At 48.7% G+C, this 16,984-nt stretch overlaps 1 protein-coding gene across 3 annotated transcripts in view; it reads right to left on the reverse strand.

Annotated features, from left to right (window-relative positions):
* LOC142568069 (uncharacterized) overlaps positions 1-16,984 on the reverse strand; it is a 368,896-nt gene that overhangs the window by 135,026 nt on the left and 216,886 nt on the right. The gene's annotated exons all lie outside the window — the stretch shown is intronic.

Raw genomic sequence — 16,984 nt, forward strand, 5'->3', positions numbered from 1 at the left:
TGCGTTCAAAAGTGGCAGGAGCGTTACATAGACCGAACGGCATCACTTTGAATCGATAAAGACCGTCGGGTGTTACAAAGGCAGTCTTCTCGCGGTCGAGATCGTCCACGGCAATCTGCAAATAGCCGGAGCGAAGGTCAATAGAGGAGAAATAGCGAGCACCGTGGAGGCAGTCAAGGGTGTCATCAATCCGAGGTAGGGGATACACGTCCTTTTTGGTAACCCTGTTAAGGTGCCGATAATCCACGCAAAAGCGCCATGAGCCATCCTTCTGTTTTACCAGCACAGCAGGTGACGCCCATGGACTACAATACGGTTCAATAATGTTCTTGGCAAGCATTTTGCGAACTTCGGTGTGAATAACTTGACGCTCAGCCGGTGATACTCGATACGGGCGGCGATGAATAGGAGGGTCATCGCCAGTATTAATGCGATGTTTAACAGCTGTTGTTTGGGCCAAAGGACGATCGGTAAAGTAAAAAATATCTTGGTAGGAAATCAGAACGCGGTAGAGCGCATGAGCGTGCTCGGACGGCATGTCGGGTGCAATCATTTTCTGTAAGTTGGCGATGGTACAAGTTGCCGACTGCGATGGTAGAGGAGGATTGGCTGAATTGTCGTCTACTGAAATCGATGCTACAGAGTGATCCTCGAACGGGCAAAGTTGGGCCAGAGACATCCCGCGTGGCAGCACTTGTGTTGTCAAGCCAAAATTGACCACTGGCAGGCAGACGCAATTCGCCGTAATAGATAAAACTATATAGGTACTGTGATCCCCTGTGTAAGGAGGACGTCTTGCATAGGAGCCGCGATGTAGTGACCGTCTGGGACTGGTGGGGATGACACGAAGTCAACGTAAGTCAGTGCCGAAGGTGGCAAGCGAACGAAGTCGACGGAACTGAGGCGAGTAGGGTGTTGTTCAGCGGGATTCAGAACAGGCAGGTCGAGGCGGAGAGTACTGGCGGAGCAATCGATGAGAGCAGAATGTGCGGAGAGGAAGTCTAAGCCGAGGATGATGTCGTGGGGACAGTGAGCGATGACTGTGAATAGCACGGTAGTGGAGAGATCGGCGAAGGAGACGCGGGCGGCACACATACCAATTACAGGGGCTGTTCCGCCATCGGCGACACGGACAACAGGCGTCGTGGCGGGCGTAATTATTTTCCTCAGCCGGTTACGAAGGTCAGCGCTCATTACCGACAAATGCGCCCCAGTGTCTATGAGAGCAGATACAGGAACACCGTCGACTTGCACGTCAGGAAGGTTCAGATGAGTGGGCAACGTCAGGAGAGGATTTGGCGGCGTAGGGAGCAATGCAGCGTCACCTCGAGGCGCTGCATCGTCTAGTTTTCCGGCTAGGAGCGGCGTCCGAAGGGAGTCGGCGAATAGGAGCGACGGGGCTGGGGGGAGCGAGATTGTCGTCGTTGGGGCGAAGGCGAACGAGAATAGGGGTGGCTCGGCGCAGGAGAATCAGTGGCGGCATTATCTGAGCGGGCAGCATAGGGACGAGAAAGGCCACCTGGGGGGCGAGAGTAGGCAGTATATGTAGACTGGTTCAGGGAACTCCAGCGACTGCGACAGTACCGAGAAATGTGCCCAATTCGATGGCAGTGAAAACAAATTGGCTTGTCGTCTGCAGTGCGCCATTCAGAGGGGTTGCGGAAACGTGGTGGGTAAGAAGGTGCGGGACGGGGTGGAATCGAAGAAGCCGGGTGGGTACCAGGGCGATGGGCCGAGCAGATGGTGTGAATACCTATGTTGGCGAACTCCTGGTGTACAACTGCCTGGATCAGGGAAACAGTGACTGCAGGTGCATTGGAGGAGCTGGAGTCGAAGGCAGCCGGATAGGCGGCCTCGATCTCGCGCCGGACGATCCTGGTAACATCGGCAGTGTTGTTGGGACGAGGAGTGTCGGCACAGGAAGATGTCGCTGGGGTGTTGGGCAGACGGGCAAACTGCTGGTCAATACGTCGCCTTTTAGCGAGTTCCAGGAGGCGGCACTCTTTTATAACAGCATCCACCGTCGCTACGTTGTTGCAAACGAGCAAGTTGAAGACGTCATCGGCAATGCCTTTGAGGATGTGGGCAACCTTGTCGGACTCAGTCATGTGGGTGTCAACTTCGCGGCACAGAGCCAAGACGTCCTGAATGTACGTGACATAGGGCTCTGTTGACGTCTGCACACGGCTGGAAAGTGCCTTCTGCGCGGCAAGTTGGTGACCGTAGGGGTTGCCGAACAAGTCTCGAAGCTGTGTCTTAAGTGAATCCCAACTGTTGAGCTCATCTTCGTGCGTGCGATGCCAAACTCTAGGTGTGCCACCGAGGTAAAAGACTACGTTGGCGAGCATAATAGCAGGGTCCCACCGGTTATTGCGGCTGACATGTTCATACAGGCTGATCCAGTCATCGACGTCGTCCCCATGTTTGCCCGAGAATACGCCAGGATCACGGGTAGCGGGGAGAGTGATGTAGGTTGTCGAGGTGGCAGCAGGTGTCGGAGCCGGCAGAGTCGGGTTGTCGTCACCGGGAGGCATGAAGGCTTGACGTACCATCCACTGCGAAGCTCCGTGACGAGGTACAGGGAACGTCCACCTCCACCAGATATGTTACGGAGGAAGACGCAGACGAAAAGCCATGTACAAGTATATTTACAAGAAAATACGCTGCGCTTGGCCAAGAGGCAACAGCCCACGCTAGCTTCAAATCGTCGTCGTCTTCTTACTGCTCGGCTCTTCATCATTGGAAATACTATCCCGTAGCAATATTGTCATCTGGTGTGAGGTACAACAACATGGTCAAATACATATAGGTTACAGAAAATACAGAAAAAGGTCATTCGTATCATTGCGAATGCTCCGTTTACTGCTCACACTCAACCTCTTTTCGCATCATTAAAGGTAACACCAATTAATGACCTATATAATTTATTGCTAAGTAAACGATATGAAAGAAAATGGAAAAATCATGACACATTCTTTGATGGCACAGCTAACTTACGGCCCAAAGCTAATTACTACCCAACACGTAACAACGACGTCTGGTATGTGCCATCCTTTCGTACTAATTACGGTCATCAAATGCTCCGACATATAATCCCAACTCTTCTTAATCGGCACGATGAGCACTGAGGACCTAACGATACGGTTTTCTTGTTGCTTTTTGTTTTTACTGCAAGTCTGCACCTCCTTTCTCCCTTTTTCTTTTCTTATTGTTATTCTTCATTTTGCATTCTTTAGTGTTCCTGAGCGTCTCATGTTAATTCTGCCACCTTCATTTATTTGTTATTGCAAGAGGATGTTCACTAATTTTCATTGAATATGATGTCTACCTATGCACTGTAGTCTTTTTTTTTTATTGTTCTGTCTGTTTTCTGTTGCTGCCGGTTTTTATGTACGGGGGTGCGCCCCTCTGTCAAGCCAGTCATAGGCTTTTTGGGTGCACCCCTAACATCCCTGATGTTGAAATAAAGGTATTTGTATTTGCAGCATCAACACAATGTATGTGCCCTGAACGAGCATTCATACTACAGTTTACGCTCATTACAACGGACCCACATACAAAACTTTCGGATATAACGGACCATATAGCGACCTTAGTTTGCTCTACCTATTTTATCAATGCAACAAAGTTTGCTTTTAACAAACTACGCTCCAACGGACTATCGGCCCCAGCGGACAAAATTAGCACCATTTTTTGTCGAAACCGGGTGTATAAAATAGACTTTTGCCTTGTCGACACAGGCTGACAACTGACTTGCGAGGGTCATCCGATGATCACAACTCAATATCACGCGCGTGAGGAAGGAAGGAAGGCGGGGCAGAAGCGCCATCTTCGGTCGCACGGGAGGCACGGGAGGGGGAAAAGGGTTCTACTCCAGCTTCTGCTGCTTACAGCAGGGCCACGCAGGCACCGTATCTTGAAAGCGATCTGCAATAAGGACAAAGTGCGTGCCCGCGTGAGCGCTGTATTTTCAAAGCGATCTGCCATGTGGATAAAGTGTGCCCTGTGCCAGTAGCTTCGCATGCGCTATGCTTTCGACATTTGTGTTGAAGCGAGAGGCAGCATGAAGGTCAATTCGCTCGCTGTTGCTGCCGCGCGTCCTCACTAACGTTTTGACAGCAACTTTCCACGTTCATCGAGCAAGATGTGTTCATATTTACGTGTGTGCATGCGACACCATGCTTGTTCATTTAGTTAGCAAGCGAAGCTTTACAACATCATACGGCTGATAAAACTACTATCCTTACTTCGCATAGCTGTCGACTAATTTGCAATCGCAATCGATGCTTCGCTTTGAGTGAAACTGACTTTCTTTTTTTTTTTTTTTTACTGTGGATGTTCGTCACGCACTCTTTGCAATAACGTTGTTATGCACTGCGACCACAGTTTCGGAAGTAAGGCATTTCGGATAATGCAGACTTCGGATAAAACGGACATCTTTTCTTTTTTCAGATTATCAGGGTCCGTTGGATTCTGCAGGCACTTTTGGCAGGACCACGCATTGAAGCTCATCATCGGATTCGTGAGGTTAACCCGAATCTGTAGATACCTTTGGACAAGATGGGCCAGCATTTTTTGGACTTCCATAGCCTCTTTTCTGTCTATCGCATGTGTGCGCCACGCTGGGCCTAACGCCACATAGGTCTAGCGAGCCCGCCAAGCCGGCATGGCCGATATACGCATGGACGACGAACTCTCCTCGGAGACGGAAGACGGCGAGAAAAGAATGGGTTGGGCAGGTGGTCACCAACCAAAGATCGCAATCTGCGAAAAAGACCTGGGGAGCAGGTGGAGCCACCAATTTGACCCAAGAATCAAAAGGAGAGGAGATCGCCAACAAAGGTGCTGCCGGGGCCGACAAGCTCAAGCGCCGGATTGTGAAGGCATCAAGAATGCCGCAACTGCCGGAGGAGCACTGGAAAATCATTGTTAGGCCTCGGGGAGGCCTCAACCTGAACAAGGTCAGCCCAGCTATTGGAGAAGTGATCATCGAGGCAGCCAGACTCACAGCAGACCAAGCGAAGGAAGACATCGTCTGCACCAACTTCACACAGAATATCGTGGCGGTTAGTACACCGGACTCCTCTCATGCTGAAAGGTATGTAAGAATCAAGTCTATTACGATCATGGAGGCAGAATATGAAGTGAGCGCTTATGAAACAGCCCCCACTCTATGTGCAAGGGGGTTACTAGAAGAGTGAACCTCAATGACAGTTGGAGTGTGATCACGAAAAAGACTGTGCATGAATACAACCCAACGGCATTGGCTGCACAACGTATCAAAGCTACGGGCTCAGTTATTGTGCTTTTCGACGGATTCAGGGTGCCCAACTTCATCAAATATGGGTCAACCCTCGTGAGGTGCTATCTGTACAGGAAGCAATTTGACGTATGTTACGCATGTGGAAGAATCGGACACAGATCAGACGTTTGTCCAACACCGGATGTTGTGCAGTGCAGGGGATGTGGCATGCAAGACCCAGGGGAGGCTCAGATCTGCTCTCCCAAATGCAAGTTCTGCGGTGAAGATCACCCCCCAGGTGACAGGGCTTGCAAGCAGTGGTACCAAATACCATATGTAGTAAGAGTAAGAAGAAGACAACGCTCCAAAGTGGAGACCGAGATGTAATCGGCCCAACCGACAAAGGAAACCCCTCCAGGCGCCGGAAGGCGCTCACGCTCGAGAAGCACATCAAGATCAAGACAGCGCTCAACATCGAGGGGAAGAAACCGTTCCAGGTCTCAGGAGGCACAGGTGCGCTTCGAGGAGCAGGACCTGAAGACAAACAAGAAAAAGGAGCCAGGAGCGACCTGGGCCAAGAAAGTCAAAGGTACTGTGAAAGTCACAGGTGTGCTAGCCTCACAGGAACAAAGCAATGATGCCAGAGTAGAACAGCTGATCAGAGAGGTTATATCACTAAAGAAAGCAAATGAAGAACTTAAGCAGCAGATGCAGGAAATGAAAAAATGGTTGAGGACAGAAAGCGGCAGTGTGGCAATAGCTAAGCCGATGTGTAGAAGTAACAGCCAGGAAGAAGAAGACACACCGGCGCCCAAAAAGAGAGCTGTAGCTCCGGAGGCAGAATCGATGTGCTCGGTACTGGAGGAGATTAGGAATGCGATTAGAGACCTAAAGGACACGGTAGATAGCGTTAACCTTAAGGTGGACAAAGCATGGAAGTGGAAGTTAATAGCCGAGGAAAGGTTCAAAAAGCTAAAGGCCCAAGGAGAGGATGAAGAATATATGCCCTCGAAAGCCGAAAGGTCTAGAACACCCGCAGGAGCGGTAGGTGGTACAGTCAAGCAAACAGTGACAGGGGGTAGCAAGTCAGGGGGCGACGACAATAATAATGGATAAAAGAAAGAGACTTAGTGTGTGGCAGTGGAACTGTAGAGGATTTCAGCACAAATGAGCATCACTAGCACAGATAATCAAAACGGTTGAAAATAGGCCGAAATTAATAATGCTGCAGGAAACTCTAGCGGAGGAGATCGGGCTGTCCAACTTCAACTTGGTCTGTAAAGGCAAAGAACCAGGCAGAGGAATTGCCACCCTAATTGACAAGAAAATTCCCTACAAAGAGCACGATCTAAAATTAGGGGCGAGTAAAATTGAATACATATTGATAGAAATGGTCCTAAAAAGGCACAGAGGTAAGGCGCAAAGCTTGTTCTGTCTCAACATATATAGCAGTCCCAGAGAGATGAGACAGAGCTTCAGAGCAATTTTTAATAAGGCCATGAGGGTAGCCAAAACTGCGCCACTAATAATAGGAGGGGACTTCAACGCCCCACACCAATCTTGGTATTACCGCTGGAGTAGTAAGAAAGGGGAAGGAATCTGGCAACTCGCCACGAATTTAGGCCTTTCTCTTATCACGGACCCAGCCTTTCCTACCAGGTGTGGCAGTTCCACGTGTAGGGACACTACCCCAGACTTATCCTTCACTAATAGCTTACCCAGGGCAGACTGGATCAACTCTGGTACGGACCTAGGAAGCGACCATTATATACTACACATAATGGTGGAAACAACGGGGGTGGAGGTAAAGCATTTCGCTTACATAGACTGGGATCCCTTTAGAAAAATCAGAAAAGACAGAGCAGACATGGATGGAAAGGGGCACATCAGACTACAAGAGTGGGTGGCTCAACTTAGGGACGACTTGAATGCAGCAACTAAGGCTATAGAGACAGAGGAAGAGGTCGAACAAACTGATAGTAGATTGGCGCATTTGATCGAAGCCAAGCAATCGATTTTACAAAGTTGGAAATCACAACGCTTAAACAGGAGACTTAGGAAACGAATTTCTCAGCTCAATAAGAATATAGAGGAACACGCACAATATTTGCAGAAACAAAAATGGGATGAGGTGTGTAAATGTGTAGACAGAAGGATAAAACGTGGAGGCGATTGGAGTCTGCTCAGGCATCTGCTCAACGAAAAAGGCACTAAATCGAACAGACGTACACCAGCAAAGTCCGACTGCAAGCGCAGAGAGCATAATGGAGCGATTGGCTACTAAATACTTGCCCCTCAGGAAAGAGGATCAGGATGTCAGTTATCCCGATTACTTAGGGTAGAATGCAAATATATGGATCAGGAATTCACCGAAAGTGAGGTACGCACGGCACTGTATGATCTGAATAGTAGGTCAGAAGCTGGCAAGGATGGCATCTAACAGATTGCTTAAGAATTTGGACGACGAATCAATAAAATATCTGACCACTTACATTAATGAACTATGGAAAGATGGGGTATATCCAGAAGAATGGAGGATGGCCCAGTACTATCTTAATACCAAAGCAGGGCAAGCAACTCAACTTGGATAATCTGAGGCCAATTTCGTTATCATGTCTAGGGAAGACAATGGAGCATGTCATATTGAACAGGTTAACGAAATATGTGGAGGACAGTGACATCCTACCGTACAATCTGCTTGGTTTCAGTTCAGGCTTGTCCACACAAGATGCCATGTTGTTAATCAAGCATCAACTGCTATTAGCTAAATCAAAAAACACTCGAGCTCTCTTGGGGTTGAATGTCGAAAAAGCTTTTGACAGAATTAAGCATAGAGCAATACTTGAAGTGATTTCCGAACTGGGATTGGGGAGAAAACTCTATGAAGTGGTCAAAACCTTTCTTGGCAATCGTTCAGCTCACCTTAGATTCGGGGATATTAAATCAAAGAAGATGGATCTCGGTGACAGAGGGAGGCCACAAGGGTCAATCTTGTCACCTATGCTTTTCAACCTGGCCATGTCAAAAGTGGCAAAGGGATTAAAAGGGATAGAGGGCATTCACTTTACCATTTATGCAGACAATGTGACTATATGGACCGCTGAAGGAAGTATGGGACATGCGGAAAGCAGACTTCAGGAGAGCATTTATGAGGTACTGTGGAGTATTTTAGAAGACATGGGACTCAAATGCTTTGCTAATAAGTCTGAACTCCTTGTACTCAAGAACAGAAGAAGGGGTAGAAAACCGAGGGGATATGTTCCCGAGGAAGAACCCCGGTTAGTACTAACCACGAAGGCAGGCGAATCTATTAAGCAAGTAGAATCCATTAGAGTCTTAGGGTTATTCCTGGAGGCAAACGGGGCAAACGGAAGAACAATACGACACATCACAAGCAAGACTGTGGAGGTAACAAGACTGCTAAGGAGAATCACTAACAGACACAGAGGGCTGGGAGAGGAGAGCGCCATGAGACTGGCACACGCTATCGCCTTGTGTCACTTCTCATATGTAGCTGGGATGCTCAGTTGGACACAGACAGAGCTAAACAAGTTGAATACATTAATTACAAGGCCAGTCAAAACAACAGTGGAGTTACCGATTAACACGCCAGATAATAAATTAATGAAACTGGGGCTCCACAACACAGTAGCCGAGATAATTGAAGCTCAGCAAATTGCCCACAGAGGGAAGGGCTCTCTGGAACAAGGCCAGGTACAGCAATACTAGAAGAGGTAGGGTGGTGCCCAACCGAATCCAAAATTTCAGGTGAAGGCACAGTAGAACTAAAAGATAGCACAAGAGAGATAATCAAGACGACTCCTTTCTCCAGAAATATGCACTCAGTGCACAACTTGGAAAGATGAAAGGCAAGAGCCAAAGCTCTCCTACAAGAGATAGAACACGACAGAGAACATGCGGCTTTTGCAGATGCTGCATGCTCAGAGGAAAGAAAGCCTTTAGGGCAGTAGTAGTAGATGCAGATGGTCTCACTCGGGATGCTATGACAATCATGACTAAAGACACGACAGTCGCGGAACAAGTAGCGATAGCATTGGCTTTAAGGAATAAGAAGTGGACGAAGATTTACAGCGACTCTAAGATGGCTATTAGACACTTTACCAATGGCTTTGTAACCAAAAGGGCTGCCCAGCTGATCGGTGACCTGGACAGCCAAGGGATCGAAATCTGCTGGTTTCCTGCGCACATGGGGTCTGTCGATCCATCTTGAAGAATTTAAACAAGATGGCTAACACAGCTGCACGAGGACTTACTATCCGTGCACTACGCGACCAGGACCTTAACAATATACAGGAGGAGAACAGGGACCAATTACTTACATATAATGAAGTCACGAGAGGCATTACTACATGAACAGAAGGGAATTCCCAGTGCCACACGCTAAGCTCAATAGAGCTCAAGCGATGACTCTCAGATTGTTGCAGACAAGAACTTATCCAAGTCCAAACTTTATTAACAAGCTATATCCTGAAAGAGAGGTACCAATCAATTGCGAGAAGTGTAATGGCATCATTACTCTGGATCACATGCTTTGGCAGTGTCCTGTGACTTTCACAGACTGTGGCAAGGAGCGAGACTGGTGGCGGCGAGTCCTACACAGTAGAGTTCTTTTCGATCAAGTACAGGCCATCCAGAAGGCCCACGATACGGCGGTAAGGTTAAACCTTACTGTCCCGACGTGGGAGCCGCCTGCGTCAACCTAAGGGTTGACCTTCAGGACATTAAATAAAGTTCATCATACCATACTATCAGGGTCTGTTATAATGAGAGGCATCTGTATACAGTAGAACCTCCTTTACATGTTTTGGAAAAACGTACTAACTGGGAAAACGTACGATCCGAAGTAACTAAAAAGATTTGATAGCCTCAACTATTGTTAACATCTACATAATGCGAAGCGTCGCGCAGAGTGTTGCGGCACAAGATGCCGACGCGCGTCGAGCTGGTGGTGCTCCAGTGGCCTGAGACGCGTTTTGTTGTTTTCCTATTGCGTGGTACACAATAGGAAAAGAGGGCGATGGGAAACTAACGAAATCGAGCTGGTGGGTGATGCCAGATGCCACCAAAGCGAAATGCGACGCCCACATCGCGACACCTGCAGCAACAAGGAACGGCGACACGTTTGGATTGTTGCCTACTAAAAGGGTGCAGTACTCTACCAACGACACTATGCACCACGCAGTGTAGAATGGATAGGCTGAAGGTGCTTATCTCTATCTGAATAGTTTTAATTGGCGGCGATAGTTGTGAATGCGGCGTGCGACAGCACAGGCGAAGATTTGCTGGTAGCGGAATAAACTGTGCAGAGCCTCATTTTCACGTGAGATGGGCAGCTATAGTGACCCTTTTCGTGCCGATCCCATGGGCACTGCCATGTTGATAGCAGGGTGATGTGTCCATTGCTTGCCTCAGCTGCCTCTGTGTTCACGATGGATGTGTATATTGCCGGTGCGGCTGAGTAAACCAGTTTCAGGAGATATAGATTGTGACTGGGCGGACGACCAGAAGCTTTGGCCACAGCTTCAGAGAACATGCAAAACCACTTTGGAAGCTGATTAAGCTATGTCCAAATGGCATGAGCAACGTACAGCATACATGGAGCTTGTTCTAAAAGCAGGGCTAAATATGTGTTTCAAGCTATTCAAAATTTCTGCTTATGAATTTAATCAGGATCAACGTGTTTTGCTCTTCATTCTTTATTTGGCAAATACGCTGACACAGCAGCTTGTCACGTTTCTGATTCGGCAACGTTCCTTGGGGCGGTCACTGATTATTTCATGCCTAATCGCTCATGGGTGTGCACAATTCGCATAGATTTGTTCTTACTGCGCACAAGGCTTGAAACGTACCGTATTTACTCGAATCTAGGCCAACTCCGATTCTAACGAAGCCAACAACAAAAAAATATATTACCTCGAATGTAGGCTGAACAAAGAAAGCGAGGACAGCGTTCACAAAATGCAAACAGCAATTATTGAATCTGAACATGCAGAGCTCATTCAATGTCGTCGTTGCTGCTAGACTCGTCGTTGTGTTCCTTGTCACTGTCATCTTGAAACAGTGCACTATCTTCGGTACCGTCAAGCGCATTAGATATGCTGCACTTCTTAAAGGCGCACACGATCAAAGCACCTCCGATGTCGTTCCACGCTGCAGCTACCCAGCCCGCCAGCTGCGATAGCGATGCACATTTGATGGGGCCCGTTGCCATTAGCCTGTGGTCTTCGTCAGTCAACCAGTCCGTGTAATATTTCCACAGACAATCCTTGAAAGGTTTGTTGATGCAGACATCAAATGGCTGCAATTGGCCTGTCACGCCGCCCAGTATGACAGTGGGGTCCGTGTTCGCTTGGGCGAGCGCAGCCTTCATGTTGTCGGTCAAGTGCCCATGGTAAGAGTTGACAGCAAGGAAAGAGTTCTTTGTCAAAAGGGCTCCTGGACGCCGTTGCCACACAATCTTAACCCACTCTTCCACCATCGCATCAGTCATCCACCCGTCCTCATTTGCCCGCACAATGACATTTCTTGGGAGTTTCTCGAGCAGGCAGTGTCTTCCTTTTAAATATCATATGAGGAGGGAGTTTATGGCCATCAGCTGTGCAGCACAACATCACAGTTGTGTGCTGCTTCTCGTAGGCCGCAGAGCGCACCTTCACCTCCTTGGCACCCTTTTCATTCACGGTGTACGCCACTGGCATATCAAAATACACAGCTGTCTGGTCGGCGTTGCCGATTTGTCCAAGGTTGTAGCCTGCTGCTTCTCTCTTTCGCAGCACGTAGCGCGGAAAAGCTATCAGCTTTTCTTCGAAATCGCTTGGCAGCTTCTGGGTGATTGAAGTGTGACGTCGGAGGCTGAAGCCGAAGCGCTTCATGAATTTCTGAAGCCAGCCCCGGCTGGCTTTGAAATGCTTTGGCGTTAGGCCTCGCTCCCTCGAAAGTTCCCTAGCTTTCGCTTGGAGCACTTCTGTTGTCACTGGAAGGGCAGCTGCTCTCTTCGTCCGAACAAAGTCGGCCAAAACTGTCTCCACTTAGTGGTGACTGCCTTTCTTTGGTCCACTGAATGCCATCCTCGTTGCAACGCACGCAGAAAGCTGTTGTCGTCTCTTCCAACGACGGACGTTTTTCTCATCGACGCCGAAGTCCCGCCCGGCTTGAAGGTTCAACGATGCCTCTGCGGCTACAACTTTTCGCTTGAAAGCGGCACTGTAGTGGCATCTCTTGCTTGGTGCCATCGCCATAACACCACACCGCACGCCGATACGGCCGACACGACAAAGGTCAAAATGGCGACCTCTCTTGTGTGCGGTTGGCTACTGGCACGGCTAGTAGCGGCTGCGATACTGACTTTTCAGATGGGGCTAACTATGCACCATATTTAGCAGTTTCAATGAAAAACTGGCGCGTTTTTCAAATCCTCAAATATAAGCCGACCCTAGAGTTTGGAATATGATTATTTGAAAAAAACTATCGGCCTAGATTCGAATAAATACGGTAGTTGTTCTGCGCATTGCAATGCCTCATGGCTTAGATGTACAGTGAAACCTCGCTATAACGAACAGTTAAAAAGTCGGAAATTAGTTCACTATATCCATAATTCGTAATATAAAATTTCGTAAGAAATACATGCAAGAGAAGCAAAATTCAATCAGAGAAGGCACAGCAACTCGAACGATGCTTACTTGGGTCACGTTCATTTATTTATGCACAAAGAACTGCGTTATCGCGGCCTGCTTCTTCGTGTTGATCGCATTCTGTATGATGCCCTGTTCCACAGTTTGCAAACACTCAACAAGGGCAAACCCACTGCCCTCAATAGCACTGCAGTGGCGGTGCAGTAAATCCAACACAGCAAGTGCTTCTTGTGAAGTCGGAATGTTCTCATCGTCTACAGGGTCAGCCTGAGCTTCGTCTGCGGGATGTTCAGAAACTTCCGCAGCGATTTCGGCGTCCGTCAGTACAGCCGTGGTCGCTGAGATGTCGTCGCCACCTACGAAGTCTTCTACAGTCATTGTTGCGGGCATGTCACCAACAAAACGCGAAAAATCGTTCCAGGCCTCATCGAGCTCGCGGAGCTCTGCTTCTGCTTCGTCGGGATCGTCACCATCGTCACCATCGTCACTTGATGCATGGGCCTCTGATGGAACAAAACCTGCGTGCCGAAAGCAGTTGGCAATCGTTTCACCTTTCACACTGTCCCATGCCGCTTTAAGCATCTGGATTGCTCCCAGCAGTACGATCTTCAAGTCTTGCTTCATACGAAGCTTCACGAGAAGAGTGCCAATCAGTCTCCTCTTATAAACTGCCTTGAAGGTCCTGATGACGCCTTGATCTAAAGGCTGCAGCTTGGCTGTAGAGTTAGGCGGAAGAAAGCGAACTTCAATGTTATTGAGTGCGACATCTGTGTTGTGCGCGGTACAGTTGTCAACAAGGACGCACACTTTGCAACCCTCGCGCACAAGCTCGCAGTCCCAAGCAAGCAGCCACTTTGCGAAAAGTTCACGCGTCATCTAACATTTCTTGTTGGAAGCATACTCTACGGGGAGTACGCGGCACTCTTTCATGCATCTTGGGGTTTTAAATCTCCCGATGACGAAGGATTGCAGTTTCACAGTGCCTTCCATGTTGGCGGCAAGCAAAACGGTCATCCGGGCCTTTCCTTGCTTCCCGCCATGGCACGGCTCTCCACGTGCGTCAAGGGTATGCCTGGGTAGCATCTGCCAAAGTAGGCCTGTTTCGTCCGCATTAAAGATGTCCTTGGGCTGATATTTTGCAAGGATTTGCGGCCACTCCTCTTCCAACCACTTTCTGATGCTCTCACAGTTAGCCGTCTCACTTTCGCCAGAGATCGTTTTGCCCACGATGTCAAAACATGCCTTAAACCTTTGCAGCCATCCAGAGCTGGCGACGAAGTTTTCGGCAGTGAGGATACAGGCAAAGTCTTTCGCTTTTTGTTGAAGCATCGGCCCCGACACTGGTATGTTCCGAGCTCTGACATCTAAAAACCATTTGTAGAGCGCTTTCTCCAAGTCGCTGAACACAGGGGGCCGAAGATGCTGTGCACTTGTCTGCATGGTCTCGTGTGCTTGTGCCTTGATGACAGCTTTTTTCTTCATAATGGTACTCAAAGTGCTCCTTGGGATGCCAAATAAGTCTGCAAGAATGCACTTTTCGCCGTTCTCGACACGTTGAATTATCTCGAGCTTGGTCTTTAACGTCAGTGCCGCTCTTTTTTTCACATTCATCGCCATCACAGCACTACGCACACCCGCGCACTGCACTCGACACGACCACTGAAAGAGCCTCCACACAACGCTACGACGGCCACGCCACTGCTAACACTAATACACAAAAGCAACATTCGATCACGCCGCTGCCACCGCTGCTGAAGCGGCGCTGTCAGCGGTTGTGAGATGCGGACGATTTCTTTGGCTGTCAACTCTCGATGACGACGTGGCATCTGTGGCGCTGTCAGCGCCTGCGAGGTAGTCCTGAACGTTTGCTGCGCCGCACAACACACTTGTAGTGCAACGAAGCCTGCCGCCTGCTATTAAAGTGAGGTAGGGCTTGGCGTCGCGAAGTTCGTTATATCCGTTTTATGCCAAACCACGTTCGCTATAGGAAGTTAAAAATACATGTGTGACAAAAATATTTCGGAAGAGTTCGATATATTCAATAATTCGTTATATGCGTGTTCGTTATATCGAGGTTTGACTGTATTATCGCGTCACTCGCTTACTCTTGTTGACTGTCACGAAACATTCAGCTTCGACCATTCATATTCAGGCGGTGTAGTCCGTCATGTATTGTGCACATAAAGTGCCCATGTATTCAAGTGTGTGCCCATTCACATATTTTTGATACATCGCTGACAGAGTAGGCGTGAGTAATTTGGCATTCCAGTTAGAGCAGATGTGTGTAGATAACGTATGCAAAACTTACTATGACTGCAAGCGGCGCTACTTCGTCTGTCACTGTTTAACGAGCAGTGCTCACTCTTGCCGACATTCTGGGGTTGAAGTCATTTTTTTGAACGTTAGTGATACAACAATGGCGGATGAGTGAAGTCTTATTCTGGGGGGAAACTCATGCATCGCGAAGGGCCGGCGACACATGCTGTCCTAATGTAGGTAGGTCGCACAGATCTTGGTCACACAGATTCATTCCATTCCTTAATGCACCAGTCACTATTTTCACAGCCAACTACCGCACACATCTTCAATTCAGCACTCCACAATTTGCAGCACGATTGGAGCGCAGTACAGCGCAGTCCACTTATAACGATATCGAGAAAGACGAAAAATATGATCGTTATAACCGATGATCGCTATATCTGGACTGCAGTTATCAAAAAAAAAAAATTTTTTTTAAACGCGGAACATACCTTTGCAGCTCCGAACTCCAATTCGCTACTTGCTCTAAAAAATAGATGATGTATCAAGTAGGCTGTGAAAAACAAACTATTTCTAGCGCCAATGACCGTGTCAAGGGTTAGGCGCGCCGAAATAGTCCGAAATCTGCACTTGCTTTTGCGGTAGTTTCAGCTTCACAACCGCAGTGTGCATGGATTCCAGAGGCTGCGCGAACACTGGCGGCAATCCTTTAGCATGCACAGAATCAATTAAGGAGTCGATCGACGACAGTGCACTTAGCGTGGACATCGAGGTCGGGGTCAAGGAGCCACTGTCAATCTTGTTGTCACTGTCGCTGCTGCCGCCACCACCGTCACACAACTTTGCCGTCTGTCGAGACAGCAGATCTTTGGCGATCGCCTCGTCGGTGACCTTATCACAGAACGAGGCAGCACTGTCTGCAGTCAAAAACTCCTCCTTCGACGAACCACCTGTGTCACCAGTAGGAACGAGCTCCAGATATGTCAGCGGCTTCCACCGTGTTGGTCTCAATGGGTAGAGGAAGTTCGTCCTTGAGCACAAAGCCCGCCTTTTTGAAGCAATTGGTGATGAACCACTGGTAAAGCGCCTCTTCAGCATCGGCGTACAAAGGGTCTCTAACCCTTTTCCGCTGATTGGCATGGCCGCTGATAGCGCCTGCCTTCATAATCGCGGTGCTCCCGGTTTTCAAGATGGTTGGTATCGTTAACTGGGCGAGCTCATACTTCTTCACAAGGGCGCTCACCTTGAAGCCGCATCGAGAGTCCTGCAAAATATCCATCTTCGTGTCAAGCGACACAGCGTTGCGCTTAGTCGGCGCCATCTTCGAACTGGGTTGAACCGTTGGTTGCACGCTGCTTCGGTGGCGATGGCCTGCTATCACGAGAGAGAGAGAAACGGGACATAGAGAAAGAAGTGCAGGATGGGCTTCACTGCGTCGCTTTGCTTGTTGCTTTCTTTTCTTTCTCTCTCTCTTTCGGAGCGACTGTGGCCGACGTGCATGAAGCAGCTAGCGGCATCTCGTGGCGTGCTGCGCCTACTCAGGTACTCTCCGGTGCGCGGTCGGGCCGGGACGTGCTGCGCGGTACTGGCGGCAGATACGAACTTACGGAGGTAAACATCGCCTCGTCTCGATATCGTTCGCTTCAGGGAACTAAGCAATGCGAATGTTACGATTATTTGGCACGGGAAATGCCCTCCAGGCTGCAAAATTTTGATCGTTATATCCGATATGCGGTGAATAACCTATCGTTATAAATGTTTTTTTGCCCCATAGACCTAATGCATAAAATGACATTCTCATGTCGACCCATCATTATAACCGATATACCCT

This window comes from Dermacentor variabilis, unplaced genomic scaffold, assembly GCF_050947875.1.
Source record: "Dermacentor variabilis isolate Ectoservices unplaced genomic scaffold, ASM5094787v1 scaffold_16, whole genome shotgun sequence".
Taxonomy (NCBI): Eukaryota; Metazoa; Arthropoda; class Arachnida; order Ixodida; family Ixodidae; genus Dermacentor; species Dermacentor variabilis.